Below are 17560 nucleotides of genomic sequence, written 5' to 3'. Positions count from 1 at the left end.
CTTGGGACTTTTTATTGATGACAAAATGACCTGGAAAATTCATACAAACCACATTTGCTCAATTTTATCTAGAAATACTGGTATAATGTATAAACTTAAATCAATGTTTCCACTCAATATTATGCAAATGTTATATTCCACTTTATTACTTCCGTATTTAAACTATGGTATTCTTGCCTGGGGAAATTCTAGTAAGCTTCAACTTGATAAAATTTTGGTTATTCAAAAGAGAGCAATTCGTATAATCTCCAATGCCCATATACGGGCTCATACAGGTCCTCTCTTTTTAGAAAAGGGTGTTTTAAGAGTTTCTGATATTTTCCTTCTGCAGTTGGGTTCTTTTATGTTTCAACTGAATAATAATGACTTGCCTCCGGCACTTAATTATATGTTCATAAAAAACAACCAGTTGCATGACTATCCAACACGCCAAGCATTTTCATTTCATCTTCCAAAAACCAGAACAAAATTTGCCCACAATACTATTATTTATTCAGGTCCCAAATATTGGAATTCACTCAATATCGAAATAAAAAGATCTGTTAGCTTGACTGCATTTAAAAGAAAATTGAAAACGTCTCTTTTGAGAAAAGATTACTCATCGTAGAACCCAACTGTAAGCTTTAAATACACAATATATATTTATCTATTTGTACTCAATTGCGTATTACTTTTAAGACGGTCAGAGAGTGGATTGGGCACCTGGTAGCCAGGGAAACTCTTTAAAACCACATAGCTCTTCTAAGTTTTGCTTCGGTCCTTTGATACTTTTTCTCTCCTAGCAACTATCAAGTTTTTTTTTCTTTTCCTCGTCTGCCAGGTGCTCTATCCCCTCACTATGTCCGTATGCTTACCATTGTAATGAATTACATGTATTCATATTTACAGCTGCAGATACCCTTACAAAGGACCCGTCTACTATTCCACTGGCATACGATCAATTCTGTCAAAATATTTTACGTCATGCTTTAACGACGCAATCATGAACAGCAATATAATAGACGGGTCTTCTTTCTTTCCTTCTTTCTTTTATGTCTTGTTTTGTCCTCCTTGTCTTGTCTAGTAACCTGTGTGCCCCTGTTCTTTGTAACGTTCTCTGTTTTCGTCCTTGTCCAGTTTCTGTAACTTTCTCCGAGCTCAGCTCTATTTTTTCTATAATTATTTGTAGCTATCAATGATTACACATAAATTATTTGTTAAGGGCCTATCCACAACAAGCTTTTGCTTTACTTTAGGTCCATCCACTTAGAATCTGCTTTTATATTGTAATTATGCATACTATTTCGGAATGAGTTGTATGTTTTTCTTTGTATTTTGATTGATTTGTGGAAAATAAATGAAATGAAATGAAATGAAAAAAACGAAATTATTTTATTGTCATTACACTAAATATAAAGGAATTTTTTCATCGTACTTATAGTGTGGGTAATCAAGGTAACCGTACGTTGCATTGAATATATCTGATTTTATGAAGGAATCATTTTTCGGTTACATATTGAATAGTCAGAAATCAAGCTTATTGGCATTCCTCTAATTAATAGTCCAAACAACATTCAAATACAAATACATGAAGGTGTATACTTACTGCCTGTGAAATAAGATAAGGAAAAAGAGAAAAAATAACAAGAATAAAAAGCATTAATTAAGGAATATTTTCGAAAACGTACTTGGAACTATTTGTATAGAGAATCAAAAAATGATATTGTTTTATTGTCATGACACTAAACATTAATGGATTATTGTTCATATTTATACTCCGAGTTAATGAAGGCGACCTTACGTTGTATTGAACATATATATATTTTTTATGAATATTTTTTATTTATTTATATATTAAATAGACAGGAATAAAGCTTATATTGACATTCCTCTAAGGAAGAGTCCAAATTACATTAGGATATCATTGCATTTGGTTGTATACTCACATGCTGTCAATTAAGAGAAATTTTAGAGGATCCAAAAACGAAATTATTTTATTGCCATTACACTAAATATAAATGGATTCAGAAATCAAGCCTATAGACATTCCTCTAAAGTATAGTCCAAAATACACTTTAAAAACAAATACATTAAGATGATAAGAAATGATTAGAAATAGGAAATTTTAGAGGATCCAAAAACAAAATTATTTTATTGCCATTACACTAAATATAAATGGATTTTTTTTTCATCGTACTTATAGTGTGGGTTACTCAAGATAACCGTACGTTGTTTTTAACATATCTGGGCCCTGTTGCATAAAAATTTATGTCATAATGACATAAATTTCGATCGTGACATAAAATCATGCATAGCTTATGTCGTTGACATAAATTTCGTTGCATAAAAATATTTATGTATTGTTTTAGCTTATGACGCGGTTTAATCATCATTACATAAACTGAATAGTCATGAACGAGCCTGTTGACATAAACTTGGCATAAGGTAGCTTATCAAAAGTCCATGCACCGTTCTTCATCGTTCTTCCCGCATCCGGGTTTTCGCTTCGGCTTTCCCGCCCAACGTTCCCTTGTCTTCAAAGGAACGGCCGCCATCAAAGGCCCTTTAATGCCACCGTTCTTTTGTTCGTCTTTCCTGCAAGTCTTAATTTCTGTCGAAAGGCCGAAGAATCTATTCTAAATAGCTCCCTCTACGACCAAAACAAATGTGTGCCTTCATCATGTTCATATTGACTGTCGGATCGAGAGTTCGGGTCACTGCTCTGAACTGTGGTTCGCATCTATCGGGTGCATTCATAAAGCCACGGTAGCTTTAAAAAAAATCACGCATGTGTCGAAAATCGTTACTGATCTTTCGAATTTGCTGCAATAACCATGAAAACCTCTTTTTTGCAATTGGAAGACAGTCAATTCATGTTTTAGGTGGGAAAATAAGATTCCACATATTTTCGTTTCGTAGGCCCAAGCCATTCGTAGAATTCACGTCGATTTGGAATATTAATCATTACTCGCATCTCAAACAGGTGTCGAGAACGCCCCCCCCCCAAAAAAAAAAAAACAGAAGGAAATAGAATGATAAGATAAATATGACCGGAACAGCTTAGCTCTATTAGGCATAGAAAGATAAAAGATTTACAAAGATTTAATAAAAACTGTTTTAAATAGTTTTTTCATATTTTTGACGGGCAACCATTTCCCCAGGATAACATATTGTCTCTTAATTTTCTTTATCTCCATGTTTTAAAGAAACGGGACCAAAAGGGATTGTGAAAAGAGGAAAAAGAAACTAAGAGGTCAAAGGGAGAGAAAAGGGAGGGGAAACAGAGAGAAATAAGAAAATAATATTGGGATGAGTGGAATAAGAGAAAGGGTGAAAAAATGGAGGAAATACAGTTGAAAGAGTGGAAAAAACTCGGAAATTTGAGAGGGGTTCTCCCGATTTCTGCCTCTGCATCGAAATCAATATTCATGAGAAAGCAGAGTTGTGTCCTCGCAGAAACCGTGATCAGGTGGGGGTGAAATTATTTTATGACTTGCGTCTTCGGAATGAGAGTACGCATGCGCGTGGACTGGATATTTACGAAATTGTGGTCGTCTATTTCGAAAATTGTATGCCATGAATGAATCAGCATCCTCAAACTTCCTGTACCCTTCTATCACTGGGGATTTAGGGGGGGGGGAGCCGCCCTTGCCCCCTTCCATTATGAGAGGCACAATTAGAATTTGTAATGCAAAATGCAGCCAAAACAGAAGAGTGCCCCCCTAAAAGCGGAACCTTTTTTCCCCCTGTCATGGATCCTCCCCTGACCTTTAGACATTATGTTGTATAGATCCGATTCTTGGTTGGATTTACATTTACAAAGGCCCCCCCCCCTATTGGCGGAGCAAAAAAAAAGGGAAAGAAAGAAAAAAGAGAGGAGAAAAAAAGAAGAGGAAAACATAAGAGGAAGGCGAGTGAATAAGATGATGCGAAGACTTATTAAATAATTTTAATAATCACTACGGCACTGGGACAACCAATTCAAAGAAATAATTAAATATCAACCTTGGGCGGCCGATCGGGGAAAATATGGGTGAAAAAAATCACCCCCCCCCCTATTGGCGGAGGCTGGATCCGCCCCTGATTTAGATTTACATTTTATTCACCCTATCGATCCCCTCTCGGGGTATGAGAGTACAACATAAAAACAACATATAACAGACTAAAGTATAACTTCATTTAATTGGTTTAACGTATTAAACGTAATGTTCGGAATTGAAGATAAATACCAACTGTGGTAACGATCTGAAAATTTGTTCGATCAGAATCCAATGAAATTTACCAACGAAGTGTTTGTATAAATGAAAAATATTTGCCAAATAGCCCTGTGAAAGAAAGTCGTAAAAGTGCTGAGAAATGAGCGATATAAGCACAGAATTCCATCAAATGTCAGGTATTTTTCGAGGCAATGTTATAATACGCTGTCGAGTTTGAGTCAACGTATGCTTTTCTGTTTTAGTGATCATCAGAATTATCGATATTGAGCGGCGATTTCATTATTCTACAAAGATAAGTGTATATTAATGTACTAGGTCTAGATTTATGATGAATATTTCGTATCGAAATCGTCATGTAATCATATTTGAAATTGCGCCTGATACGTTGTGCTGTACATGGTCTTATCCTCCCATAGTTATCGATATCGTCATCACCGCTGTTACTATCGCAATCATCTTCATTTCTCTATTATTAGTATTATCTTCGTTAACATTTCTATTATTTCATTATAATTTTATCATCATAAATCGATGGGGTGGGAGAAGGAGGAGGAGAAGAAGAATTACCAAGGAGAAGCAGACGTACATGTAGAATGGAGGAGCAGTAAAAAGGGATGAGATTAATAATGAGAGATGAGAAAGGATACGGAGAGGAAAAGGAAGATAGAGAAAAAAAAGGAGACGCAAGAAGAAAAAGAAGGACGAAGGAAAAGCAGTAGGAGACGTATAAGAAGGGCAGGTACGTGGGCAGAAGAACAACAAGAAGAGAGGGAGGAAGGAAAAGAAAGAAGCAGCAGGAAAGGATGAGGTGGAGAAAAAAGAATAATGAAAGACGACAAAGGATATGAAGAAGAAGAAAAAAAGATTAAAAAAAGGAGAAGGAGTAAGAAGAGTAGATGAAGAAGGGAGTGAAGGATGAGAACAAGAAGAATGATAAGGTGGAAAAGAAGAATAACGACGGAGAAACAGAAGAAGTAGAAGAGGGGGTGAGTTTGTTCTAAAGTAAAATCAATGTGAGTAGAATTAAATTAATGTTTTTTATTTATATTGTACTTGCAGTGATTACATCATTACAATACTAGGATGCCATTATGTTCAATGATTTAAGCTTCAAAATTCGGTAATTCACGGGTGAAGATAAATTATGGGGCCGTAAGCTGCAGGGAGATATGTAGAGTGATATTAGCATTAGGTCATTGCTCTAAAATAGATGGAATGTGATTATTTATTATTAATATTAGTTAGTACACTTACTGGCCTAAAAGCAAAAGCAAATAGGGCCATGATATAAGCTTCTCCATATAGAGAATTGAACATTTTTGACCTTTCAGGATTGCTTGGCATTGATACTCATCGAACTGTTCTTAGTCATTGCCCTGGCCTATGATCATGAAAAGCAAGATCAGTCACCCGTATAGTAGAGAATCATTGACAATAGCATGCTCAGCGGGTTCGCCATAGAAAACAATGGGAGAGCTAGAAGCTCACAGTCTTGAATTCCCCATATCCGCTGCCGTGATTATTGTCGTAATTTCAATAGATAAACCTACTTCAAAAGACCGTTGGCCCGCCCGATGGGGAATCTTTTGTAATAATGTAGTGTATTAAAGTGTGTGTATGCAGTAACTACCGCCCCGACTTCTGTTGTGCTATTTAAAAGATTTCTTTCACCATCATCGAGTAGCGATTAGCGTGTAAAATCGCATAAATTATCTCACAAAACGGATCTAATGTTCATGATTACCAACATCACCATAATCATTACCATTATCTTTCATTTTTTTAATAATAATAATAATAGCGGCATATTTACCCAGGGTAGCCACTTCAGTTCCGAAAACTGTTCTCCCAGAGGGCCCTGCTATTATTACCCCGGCTTTAGCACGGCTACCTTGATCGGGCGCTCGAGCATTCGAGGAATTTCTTCCTACCGGGTACCCATTCACCTCACCTGGGATTATATAAACTATAAAATTGATACTGGAGAACGATTGGAAATAGATAATGAATGAATGGTGATGATAACAGTGATGATGATGGTGGTAATTAGAACTTTGAAGTGATATTAATGGACATGATAATACGAATAATAACATCAGTGATAATGTTGATGATTAAACATTAACAAACGAAGATGATTGGTATATTTCCGGCAATGAACCATGTATAACTTGAGACGCGTTTTTCATTTATCATGTTTGTTATAAAAGGGTTTTCATATCATGATCCTGAAAGACATAGATTATATTTAGTTATCAGAATATCCCTATTCATGTCAGATTGTAAAACATATTAGCTAGCGCTGCACGCTCGCATATTGATTGGTGAGTTATGAAAATTTCAATATTAATTATATTACAAACTAATTAAAATCTCCATTTTATGACAGTTTATCAACAATTTTCTGCTGGCGATTTGCGCGCACATTGATTGTTAAAAATATATCAACTCAGGCATCTTATTCATAATTACAAAAGTGCTTTAAATATATAATATTGACAGATTTCGCGCTCTGATTAGGCTTATTAGATTAATGAATTAATTTATTGATAAATTGTCCCTTTTTCAGAATGGAATATCAAAAAGTTTCATCTCGCGATTTGATAAGAAGAGAAATAGGAAGACAGTCATAATTTTCACATGATGGAATATTGTTCTTCGAATATCCCGGCCCTATGTCAAAACTCAAAGTAATAATAATGAATCATATATGTTCCTTTTTAACTGTGATCCATATCCACTCACAATTCTACAAATCTCAAATTTTCCTCGCGCTCGCTTCGCTTGCTTAGTTATGTATTTACCTTTTTCATGATTACAAAGATTGCTTAGAACTTCTATTCTTCAGGTAGAAAAGTAAATATTTTCAGCTCACGCTTCGCGCTCGCATTAATATGTAACGTTTTCATTTACAGATAATTAAAAGTAGCCGTTATCAGATTCTTTTTTATCAGAACGATCAATGTGTACTAAATTCATTCATCTCGTTTAGGATCACAAGCATTGCCAGAATGCTATTTTAGGACAAAATACATGAAATAAAAAATTAAAAATTAGCGCGCGCTTCGTGCTCGCACTATTTAGATTAGGCTTGCGAGATTATTTTACATATATTTTTACATTTGATTTAAAAGAATAAAGCTTAAAAGTGACACTATTTGGTTTACATATTATGAAGCGCCTTCTCATATTCCAATTTTACCTTAAACGTAAGTATTTTATTTTCAAACGAAATCTATAAAAAGGGTGCAGTTAGGCTCTCATTTTGATTCCAAATAGTCTCATAATTGGGATAAGTTGCAAACACGGTTTTCGAATAGAAGGCACATCGGGGAACATCAAAGTATCAAGACAGTCCCCCGCGCTGACAAAGTGATAATCTCCCCTTGACATACCCCTACCAATCAAGAGGTCATCTTTCTATTGAAATCCGCAACCCGTCAGACCACCTCTTTGTTCAAGAATATACGTTAATCTCCCCAATCAAGAATGGGGTAATTTAAATCTACCTTGTCAATGGGGTAAGCCGTTAAATACAGCTTGCAATGCGCTGGCCCATGTCATTTTCAACGTCCGGCTTTCGGGGAATTAAAATGAGCATCAAATGGGTAGTTTTCTTGTTCTCGTTTTGTCCCCATACTAGAACCTTGATTTTGTTTCTTTTCGTAATGTGCATTTTGATATGGTTTCCATTATATTTCTTAACATTTCGGCATTTAATGTAGTTTAATGCTTGCCTTTATAAAGAGCAATATTACATAAAACCTATTTGGCGAAGCAGATTATAACATAACGTTCGACTGATATTTTATCAACACATTTTTGATTAACCAAGTAACTTCCCTCTTTATAGGTCTACTCTTAATGTGAACATTTGAGTTATATTTATTGCCTACCAACTCTCTGTTTACCAGGCTAAAGTGAAGGTCCTCATTTGTGTATGAACGACATGTTCTCATTAAAATACATGTTGTGAGTTTCAAATAAAGGGGGCCCACTTGTGTAAAAATGGCATATTTACATTAACAAATTTGATAAAGGCTCTCAAACGGGGGGGGGGGGGGAGGGGCACACGGACCGGATGATCCCCCCCCCCCGGATTCACTACATAACTGTACCCTCTGATGTGCAGAATATAGACCCCCGTATAGACCCACTGACTTCTAGAGGTCACAAAATAGAACACAATACTTTTGAGAGCCCAACTATTGTTCAAAATAAATACGGCGCTGATTGTATTGTGTTACTCCGGCAGGATCCGCACCAGCATGCACTCCATTCTTGTTGATCTAGTATGCTAAATACCTCGGTCACATTTGTTCTAAGGCGAGTCGAAAACAGTCATTTTAACAGTTTTTGGACCTGCTAAATATAGGTTTTAATAAAATGAATAAAACGGCTGTTTTCGACTCGCTGTATGGCCGCCGTAGAGCAAATGTGACCGAGGTATTACCATTTTCTGTACGTTAATTTATTGTTTGGTGCATATTTAAATATGCAAGCTATACAGAATGCAGCTATACGATTAACAGGTGAAGTACAAAGTTGGAAGGGAAACTAGGCCAAAGAGGCTTTCGTATTACTAACTTTACGTCGGTAAATTATGTTTACCTTAGACACTGGGAATCTAATTCGCAATAATTTGACATACACACATTGCAGATTAATTTAAATATTTGATATTTGGAAGAAGAAACCAACGGCAATATACACGTATTGTTCAAGTCAAACGTGAAGGTTAAAAAAGAATAGGTATAGAAAAGTTTTAGAAAAATTCAAAGGAAGAAATAAACTTGGATGAAAAAGGAACCATCAGAATTAAGTTGACAAAATTGAATATTATAAGTAGAACAGGAAAATTGAAAGAAATAATTAAGTCCCCTCCCCCCCAGCGGACTGGTTTGAAGGGGTGGGGTCACCATGCATAAAATCATGGTACTTGTTGAGGCCTCAGCCCCAGACCCCCCTTCGGTTATGTGGCTCCAGGATGGTAATCAAGAACACTAGGACACAGAGCACTCTAGATCACAGGGGAAATTTATATAATAGAATAAAGACGGATCCCAGGTAAAAAGATTTTATAGATTTTCCTGTCCAATATCATGTCGGAGTCACTTAAATGTGTTAATTTGCATTTTCATTCATGCGATATTTTCCATCGGTCATTAAAGTGTAGAATGTGATTAATAGAAGACGCTATAATTCCTTTATAAACACTCAACTCTATTCATGGTCAAGACTACCTCAACTTTGATAATTTCAATATTCATTTTTAAGTGCTTTTGATTTCGTTCGAAGGTAAAGATGTTTGTAATGGTTTTAAAAAATAACGAAAGTACCTTTTGTTCTGAATTTCGGGCAATGAAATTCAAGGATTGTGCATTTAAGCTACAATGACCGATATGACAGCTTGAGCATCCATTTTATTTTTAAAGTTCAAATAAATTATATTTTATTCATTTGTTTTGCACGGCATCTGTATTATGTGTGAATATATAAGTTTCTAGAATTCAAATGTTTGAACAAATGCAGTGGCGTACCAAGGATTTTCCACAAGGGGGGGGGGGCAAAATCGCCGAAAAAAAGAGTCCTCAAAAAAGGACATTTCACAGCAAAAACAAATTGACAAGAGGGCTAAATTAAACATAGACATATGTTAAGCTCAAATTTGAATTTCAACGCTGCCCTTAGTTTTCAGCCTTTTTTCCACCAAAAAACGTTTGCATTTTATGTTTTTAGTGCTTTTTTTTCCACAGTAGCGTTTCAGTGTATTGCTTTAAACGCCATCATTTTGGGACCCAGGTATGGTTTATATTGCATCTTTTGCGTGGGGTTTTGCATTTTGTTTACAAAGATGTTAAGGTCAATTCCATATCTTTCCTTTTCACCCGACAATGCTGACTGTGCGGGCTCAGTGTGATGAAAAAATCTTACCCTCGCCTGAACACTTACTTTCAGAAATTCAATTTCTTAACGGTATGTTCTTCAAAATAAAACAACATGCTCGTGCTAAAGGGCTAAAGCTTAATTGTTCTATTAAAGAAATGAAATCTAAATCTTATTGAATTTTGTCATATACTGAAACCCGAAACGAAAAATTATCAAAAAAATGTGAAAGCGTAACTTTTGAAAATGTATACCCCACTGAACTACGCACACCGATACAAGGACACAACGATATCCAGATCAGTGACTAGAGATCGCTCGTTTAATAGTTTGCCTAAGACGTCGATATCGTGGACATAGAGGGCGCTCATGCAGAAACATCTAATCGGAGAGCCAACCGGGGGGTGTCAAAAGAAAAGATAAAAGCGCACGCTTCCGTTTTCGCTGCAAAAGGGAACGCTGTCGTCTTAAATGGCAAGAGCACTGACCCGTAGGAAAGAAAAATGGACAATGGCACGCTGAGCGGGTTCGCCGCAGAATATAAAGGTAAAAACGCACGCACACCTTTGACAAGCCGCCTAAGTTGTCATTTTTCAGCCGCAGGAAGCTCTTGCGAAAAAGGGTCTTCGGCTTTCTATTTGGACGGGATAGAGGCCTATTTTGGTATGTATCAAATTTTCATTGTTGTATATCGTAGATAATAGATATATCTCACGTTCTGACCAAAATTAAAAGTTTCTAAGTATGAGGAGATGTTTTAAATAAATCATTATCGCCGTCAAGTTTATGTAATGATTGCTCGGATACTCTCCGGCTGCTCTTACTAGTCTTAGCCGTACAACACCGGCAGTGCTAGCCGGAGGTTCCGGCGTCTGACAAAGACAAATAATGCATGGAATCAACAACAGAACAGTGTTAAATAATCTTCACGACATTGAACATTGATTTTAAGGTTCGGCGTCGGATAAACACAAATAATTCATGGGATGAACACTGACAGAAAACAGTTTTAATTAATCTTCACGACATTTTATTGGACATTTTCATTCATTGATTTGAAATTAAAGGTTTTTTAAGAGCATCACTGTTTTTCCTGGAAAGATCTAGGCCTAGGCCTATGTTAACATTACTTGTTAGGCCTAGTCTAACGTTAGACTTAGAGCCGAACTGTCTAAGATTAGACTAGAAGTCTAGACTAGACACTCTAGAGTCTATACAAAATAGCTCTGTCACTCACCGTGAGGGCCTAGCCCAGGCCTAAATAATTAGTTGTGCTGAGCCTATGTTCGGAGATTAAAAAAAACCCTTAAATTTAGGCATGTCAGTGTCAATGCAGGGCCAGGCCCTAGCAAGTAAAAGCTTGGCCCCTTTATTAAGTGCTAGTCTAGATCTAGATCTATTGTTATCTAGTTCTCTATCTAATCTAGGACTAGATCAAGTCTAGGGTCTAATTTAGACTTAGTCTAGCTCTAAAAAATCTAAGTTTAACTTGTCTTAGTTACTTAGGTGAGCTGAGCTGGCCCTACAATTTAGTTTAGAATCTAGTCTAGGCCTACCCTGGTTTGGGCCTTGGTCCTGGCCAGTGAATGAGGTAGTGCAGCCCTGCCCCTGGACTGAGTCTGGCTGGGGCTCCTTCCAGTCATATTTTTATTAGTAGATCAAAATCGAGACCTAATCTAGTTTAGCAATACAAGACATCTAGAATAGATCTAACTCAGGGCCCCAAAATTGTGTTTACATCATTAGCAAACTAATCATTTGTGGGGCCTATATATCATTTATATGAAACAAGTAACATAGATCTACTAGAACTACAAAAGTTACTTTAGATCTATTCTATGTTTAATCTTTAGCCTGACTTTTTAACTCTTATGATGGGGTGTCCAAACTTCGCGCACTTTTCAAAAATATTCATCAGGCTTAATTTTGTCCACAAATTATTCATAATTTATACAAAACCAATTCAAGAAATAGTAACCACATTGACGGCAAGATCGTAAACTATAAAATCATGGACGAAAATGTAAAGTAGGTCACTGGGTTTCGCCGGTATCGCGATCTCAAAAGGGAAAGATTTATGATTGTTCGTTTTTCAAATATTTAAAGAACACATCATATGCTATCCAATGACACAAAAATTATTTCGAAAGTCCAAGTAAAACTCAAAATATCATCAAATTACAGAGGGCATAATTATAGAAAATGATCGTAAAATTACCCTTAAGTCACTTATTGCAGAAAGCCGCCGTTTATGTCTTGATTTTAATCACGACATAAATTTATGTCATTCAAAAGGATATATGTCATGATTTTATGTCGCGATTTCAGACATAAAGCTTTATGCAACGGATTTATGTCATTATTTGTGTTTATGTCATGATTTATGCTATATGACGTAAATCGTGACATAAATCATGACATAAATCAATACATAAACTTTTATGCAACAGGGCCCTGGGCCCTGTTGCATAAAAATTTATGTCATAGTGACATAAATTTCGATCATGACATAAAATCATGCATAGCTTATGCCGTTGACATAAATTTCGTTGCATAAAAATATTTATGTATTGTTTTAGCTTATGACGCGATTTAATCATCATTACATAAACTGAATAGTCATGAACGAGCCTGTTGACATAAACTTGGCATAAGTTGTCATTTTTCAGCCGCAGGAAGCTCTTGCGAAAAAGGGTCTTCGGCTTTCTATTTAGACGGGATAGAGGCCTATTTTGGTATGTATCAAATTTCCATTGTTGTATATCGTAGATAATAGATATATCTCACGTTCTGACCAAAATTAAAAGTTTCTAAGTATAAGGAGATGTTTTAAATAAATCATTATCGCCGTCAATTTTATGTAATGATTGCTCGGATACTCTACGGCTGCTCTTAGCCGTACAACGCCGGCAGTGCTAGCCGGAGGTTCCGGCGTCTGACAAAGACAAATAATGCATGGAATCAACAACAACAGAACAGTGTTAAATAATCTTCACGACATTGAACATTGATTTTAAGGTTCGGCGGCGGATAAACACAAATAATTCATGGGATGAACACTGACAGAAAACAGTTTTAATTAATCTTCACAACATTTTATTGGACATTTTCATTCATTGATTTGAAATTAAAGGTTTTTTAAGAGCATCACTGTTCTTCCTGGAAAGATCTAGGCCCTATGTTAACATTACTCGTTAGGCCTAGTCTAACGTTAGACTTAGAGCCGAACTGTCTAAGATTAGACTAGAAGTCTAGACTAGACACTCTAGAGTCTATACAAAACAGCTCTGTCACTCACCGTGAGGGCCTAGACCAGGCCTAAATAATTAGTTGTGCTGAGCCTATGTTCGGAGATTAAAAAAAAACCCTTAAAATAATTTAGGCATGTCACTGTCAGTGTCAATGCAGGGCCAGGCCCTAGCAAGTAAAAGCTTGGCCCCTTTATTAAGTGCTAGTCTAGATCTAGATTGGCGCAGATAATCTACCAGATTGAAGAGCGCCAACTCAACTCCAACACCAACCAACCTAGATCTATTGTATAGTTTTCTATCTAGGACTAGATCAAGTCTAGGGTCTAATTTAGACTTAGTCTAGCTCTAAAAAAATCTAAGTTTAACTTGTCTTAGTTACTTAGGTGAGCTGAGCTGGCCCTACAATTTAGTCTAGACTCTAGTCTAGGCCTACCCTGGTTTGGGCCTTGGTCCTGGCCAGTGAATGAGGTAGTGCAGCCCTGCCCCTGGACTGAGTCTGGCTTGGGCTCCTTCCATTCATATTTTTATTAATAATAGATCAAAATCGAGACCTAATCTAGTTTAGCAATACAAGAGATCTAGAATAGATCTAGCTCAGGGCCCCAAAATTGTGTTTACATCATTAGTAAACTAATCATTTGTGGGGCCTATATATCATTTATATGAAACAAGTAACATTATAGATCTACTAGAACTACAAAAGTTACTTTAGATCTATTCTATGTCTAATCTTTAGCCTGAATTTTTAACTCTGACATCAAAATTCAAATACAATCTAGTATATGTGTAGGTTGTAACTTAGACCTTTGGGAGACGAGTCCTCCGCTGCCGACGCTACGGTGATGGAGCCCCCTGGGTTTATGATAGAGCTATGGAATAGGGTGTCTAGCTCTAATATGATATTAGTTTCTAGTGCCAGGAGTAGAGGCCTAGATGATTTATTAGTTGGTAGATGTGCACTTCAATAACATGTGTAGAGTATAAGACCCTAGCAGCAAGGGGGGGGGGGTTCCCTCTTCATTCAGAAAAAACAACAAAGTGATTGGTGTGTAATAAAGGTGATAAAATAATTTAGAAATTCCTGGGTCACCCCCTGTGTTAATGAAGAATGGAGACTACTGAACAGGAAGGTAAAGAAGGGGGGGGGGGACAAATTTCACACTGAACTAATTAAGTTAAACACTGAATTGAAAAGACATGTAACTTCACGAAAAACTGATGACTATGTTGTATGTTAATATCTAATAAAGATATTAATGTACATCTATGATGGATTAATTTCTATTAATTTTCAAATCAGTGCACAAATAATATGCTTGGAGAAAAGGCATTTCAATTACTGGTAACTACAGGATTTGGTTTCTGATCTGTGAATAAAAATAACCATGACAAATTAAATTCTCTTGATGACTGTTATTAAGAACTCCTCATAGTATATTCTATTCCTTTTACCTATTTACTGTAAAGAGAATTTCTTTTAGATCAGTTACTAAAGGGGTGATTTTTTAGAAAACAAAAACTGGCAATTTGAAGTAAAGAAAATCCCTAATTGTATGAATAATAGAATTATAGGGCCTACAATTACTTATCAAAACCTATCTTCACTAGTAGTATTCATACATTGAGTGTGTAAATCATTTTTCTAACATAAAAAAAATTAAGCCTAAATGAATCACTTGTACTTTCCTTAGTAAGTGATAAAAGGTGCAAAAAAGTGGCCTTGTTTTTGTTTGCACCCATAAAGTTCGTTTGCCCAATAAAAGGGGCAACATTCAACCTTTTAAGGTGCATAATACTTAAAGATTAAAGATGTTCAAATTTTTAACCTCAATTATATGGTTCAAATATGCGCCCTATATGATGATTAATATAACTTATGCTACACCCATAAAGGTGCACAAATGGGTATAATTGCTCTCATTAGCAACCCTTATTGTACCAACCCCTAAGGTTCAAATTTGAATCCCGATTCTTAGTATGTTCATCAAACCATTTCAAGGTTGAAAGACTATACCTCATTTGCCTTAAAATAAAATATTCTGTATAACTGTACCAACACCCCTGTCAAATATATTTGACAAAATCTGTAATGATAAAAATATATTTTTTAAAGAAGGGACTTCAGTTGTTGTTGTTTATACAAAATGTAAATATGAATTCATTTTCATCTGTTACTATATGAAAAATTTGGTATTCACTTTTTAACAGGTGACCCACACTAACGGTGAGAAGAGGTAAAGAGAGAAAGGGGCACAGCAACTGGAAGGAGAGGGAAGTCCAGACACTCTACCACTGTCTGCGATTGAATAAGAAATTTCTCTTTGGATCAGGGGGTCAAGCTTCTAGTATGAAGGTGAGTCTTTATAAAGTTGTGTTTATTGAATATTCTACTTGTAAATACAAGTATACTACTGTACGGTAATATTTATTCTTGTCTAATTTATTATTCTTAAGAGCAGTTGCAAATGTGATGTCCTGTTCTAGTAATTTTCAAATATGAATCTCTTAAAATTCATCCACATCTTGTAATAAATACATCTTAATTTTACTCACAAAAATGGACAATATGAATCTCGTGAATTTTTATAGAAATTCAAGTTTCAATTGGCAACTGAGCCCTCTTAATATTTCAATTAATGATATTATTATGGAATGCATTCACAAAAAATGTAAGAGCAACAACATTGCAACTCGTCAAAGTGAAAACAAAATCTAGGAAGGCTATTGGATCTATACTATTGTAACAATTATTTTCCACTTAACTTTTGCAAGAGATTCAGATTCAGTTGATTTATATTTTTTATTAGAATCTCAACAAAGAGGCTAACAATGAGAGCTTACAAGCATAAACGCAATTTAAGTGCATTTAAGAATAAATAGTAGTAGTAGAAGGGTATATTTTCATTTTCAAGTAACACCACATATGAAAATTTTCACAAATGACTTGATTGAAATTAAATATATTCTGACTTTAATTATAAGTATATAAAAAATGATATTCGAAAGCTATTTACCCAAGTTTCATTTAACATTCTATATTTTTTTAATTATGTCTGTGATTGCAATCTCAAAAGGCTCTTTCATAATCTTTTAGAGATACATGTAAATGTATGTGAACACTTTACTGTTATCAAGTTGAGTTGCTAAAGTTGTTTTCACCGATTCTTCTTATTTCAGATTGTTCAAGAGTCAAGACTGTTGAAGAGGTGACGTCATGGACCTGGTAGCACCTGGCAAGGGAACTAAATTACTGTTCACCCTCAAGTATCCTAAAAACGGTTTAAAAATTTGAACATTAACAAAAGTACTAATTTTCATTTTTTCAAAGAAAATAATCATTATATTGACATTGTGGATATATTTTATGATTATCATAAAATTATTATAATGTTAATGATAATAGGTCATGATAATACAAATGAACAATAGGTAGAAAAGAAGACAACCAAGAAGGAGGAAGAGAAGAAGAAAAGAAGAGGGGAGGAAGAGAAGAAGAAAAAGAAGAGGGGTGGAAGAGGAAAAAAGGAGAAGAATAAATTACAACACTGTGAGTTCCTCTTCATGATATTACAGAAATCCTCATCTCTTTTAAGTGGAAATATCTATGAATAATATGATATATAATGATATGAAAAATACATTTTATTTAAATCCATGTTCCACTTTTAATCATGTTTATAAAGTCATAGGACAGGTGACAAGATAAAATTGTTTCACAAATTTCTAGTGTGTATTTATTTGTAAAGTAATAAATTTACATAAAATGTCATTCTTTTTGCTTCATCTCTTTGTTGCTTTTATTGAATCGGGGGGGGGGGGGGTGGGTGTGGTCAAAATATGATTTGCCCCTCAAAACACACTTGTTTCCCTACTAAAAATAGTAATTAATATTTGTAGAATATTGTAGGATTATTTTTATAAACTCTAAATATTGTCCCATGAATTGTCAAATTTGGAAAGTAATTGATTGAGGGCGAGAAATGAAAATGAGATAGATCTATGTAGAGATGCAAAGATTACACTGTATAAGTAATAGTGAGAAAGCGGGGGCGAGGTGAATTAGAATGGGAGAAGGGAAATGAAAAAGTTTAAATGTGAAGGAGTCATTAACAGAGATAGAGAGATGTATAGAGAATTGGTTAGATAAATTTCGTGAATGATAGTGGCCTAATCTCGGAGGGAGGGAGATAATGAAAGCGATAAAAGGATAAAGCATTTTTTTTTGGG

General features: G+C 35.3%; 2 long non-coding RNA genes across 2 annotated transcripts; both read left to right on the top strand.

Annotated features, from left to right (window-relative positions):
• The first annotated feature begins 2206 nt into the window (after positions 1-2206).
• Positions 2207-11303, top strand: LOC121416572. The gene is made up of 2 exons (XR_005970204.1): positions 2207-2424; positions 10666-11303. It is a non-coding gene; the product is annotated as an uncharacterized LOC121416572 (long non-coding RNA).
• Positions 11304-12540: 1237 nt separating this feature from the next.
• LOC121417253 lies at positions 12541-17152 on the top strand. The gene is made up of 3 exons (XR_005970333.1): positions 12541-12817; positions 15542-15686; positions 16511-17152. It is a non-coding gene; the product is annotated as an uncharacterized LOC121417253 (long non-coding RNA).
• Positions 17153-17560: the final 408 nt, after the last annotated feature.

Source organism: Lytechinus variegatus, chromosome 6 (genome assembly GCF_018143015.1).
Source record: "Lytechinus variegatus isolate NC3 chromosome 6, Lvar_3.0, whole genome shotgun sequence".
In the NCBI taxonomy this organism is placed as follows: Eukaryota; Metazoa; Echinodermata; class Echinoidea; order Temnopleuroida; family Toxopneustidae; genus Lytechinus; species Lytechinus variegatus.
The sequence above is the reverse complement of the archived record's forward strand: the minus strand, read 5'-3'. Positions and strand labels throughout refer to the sequence as shown.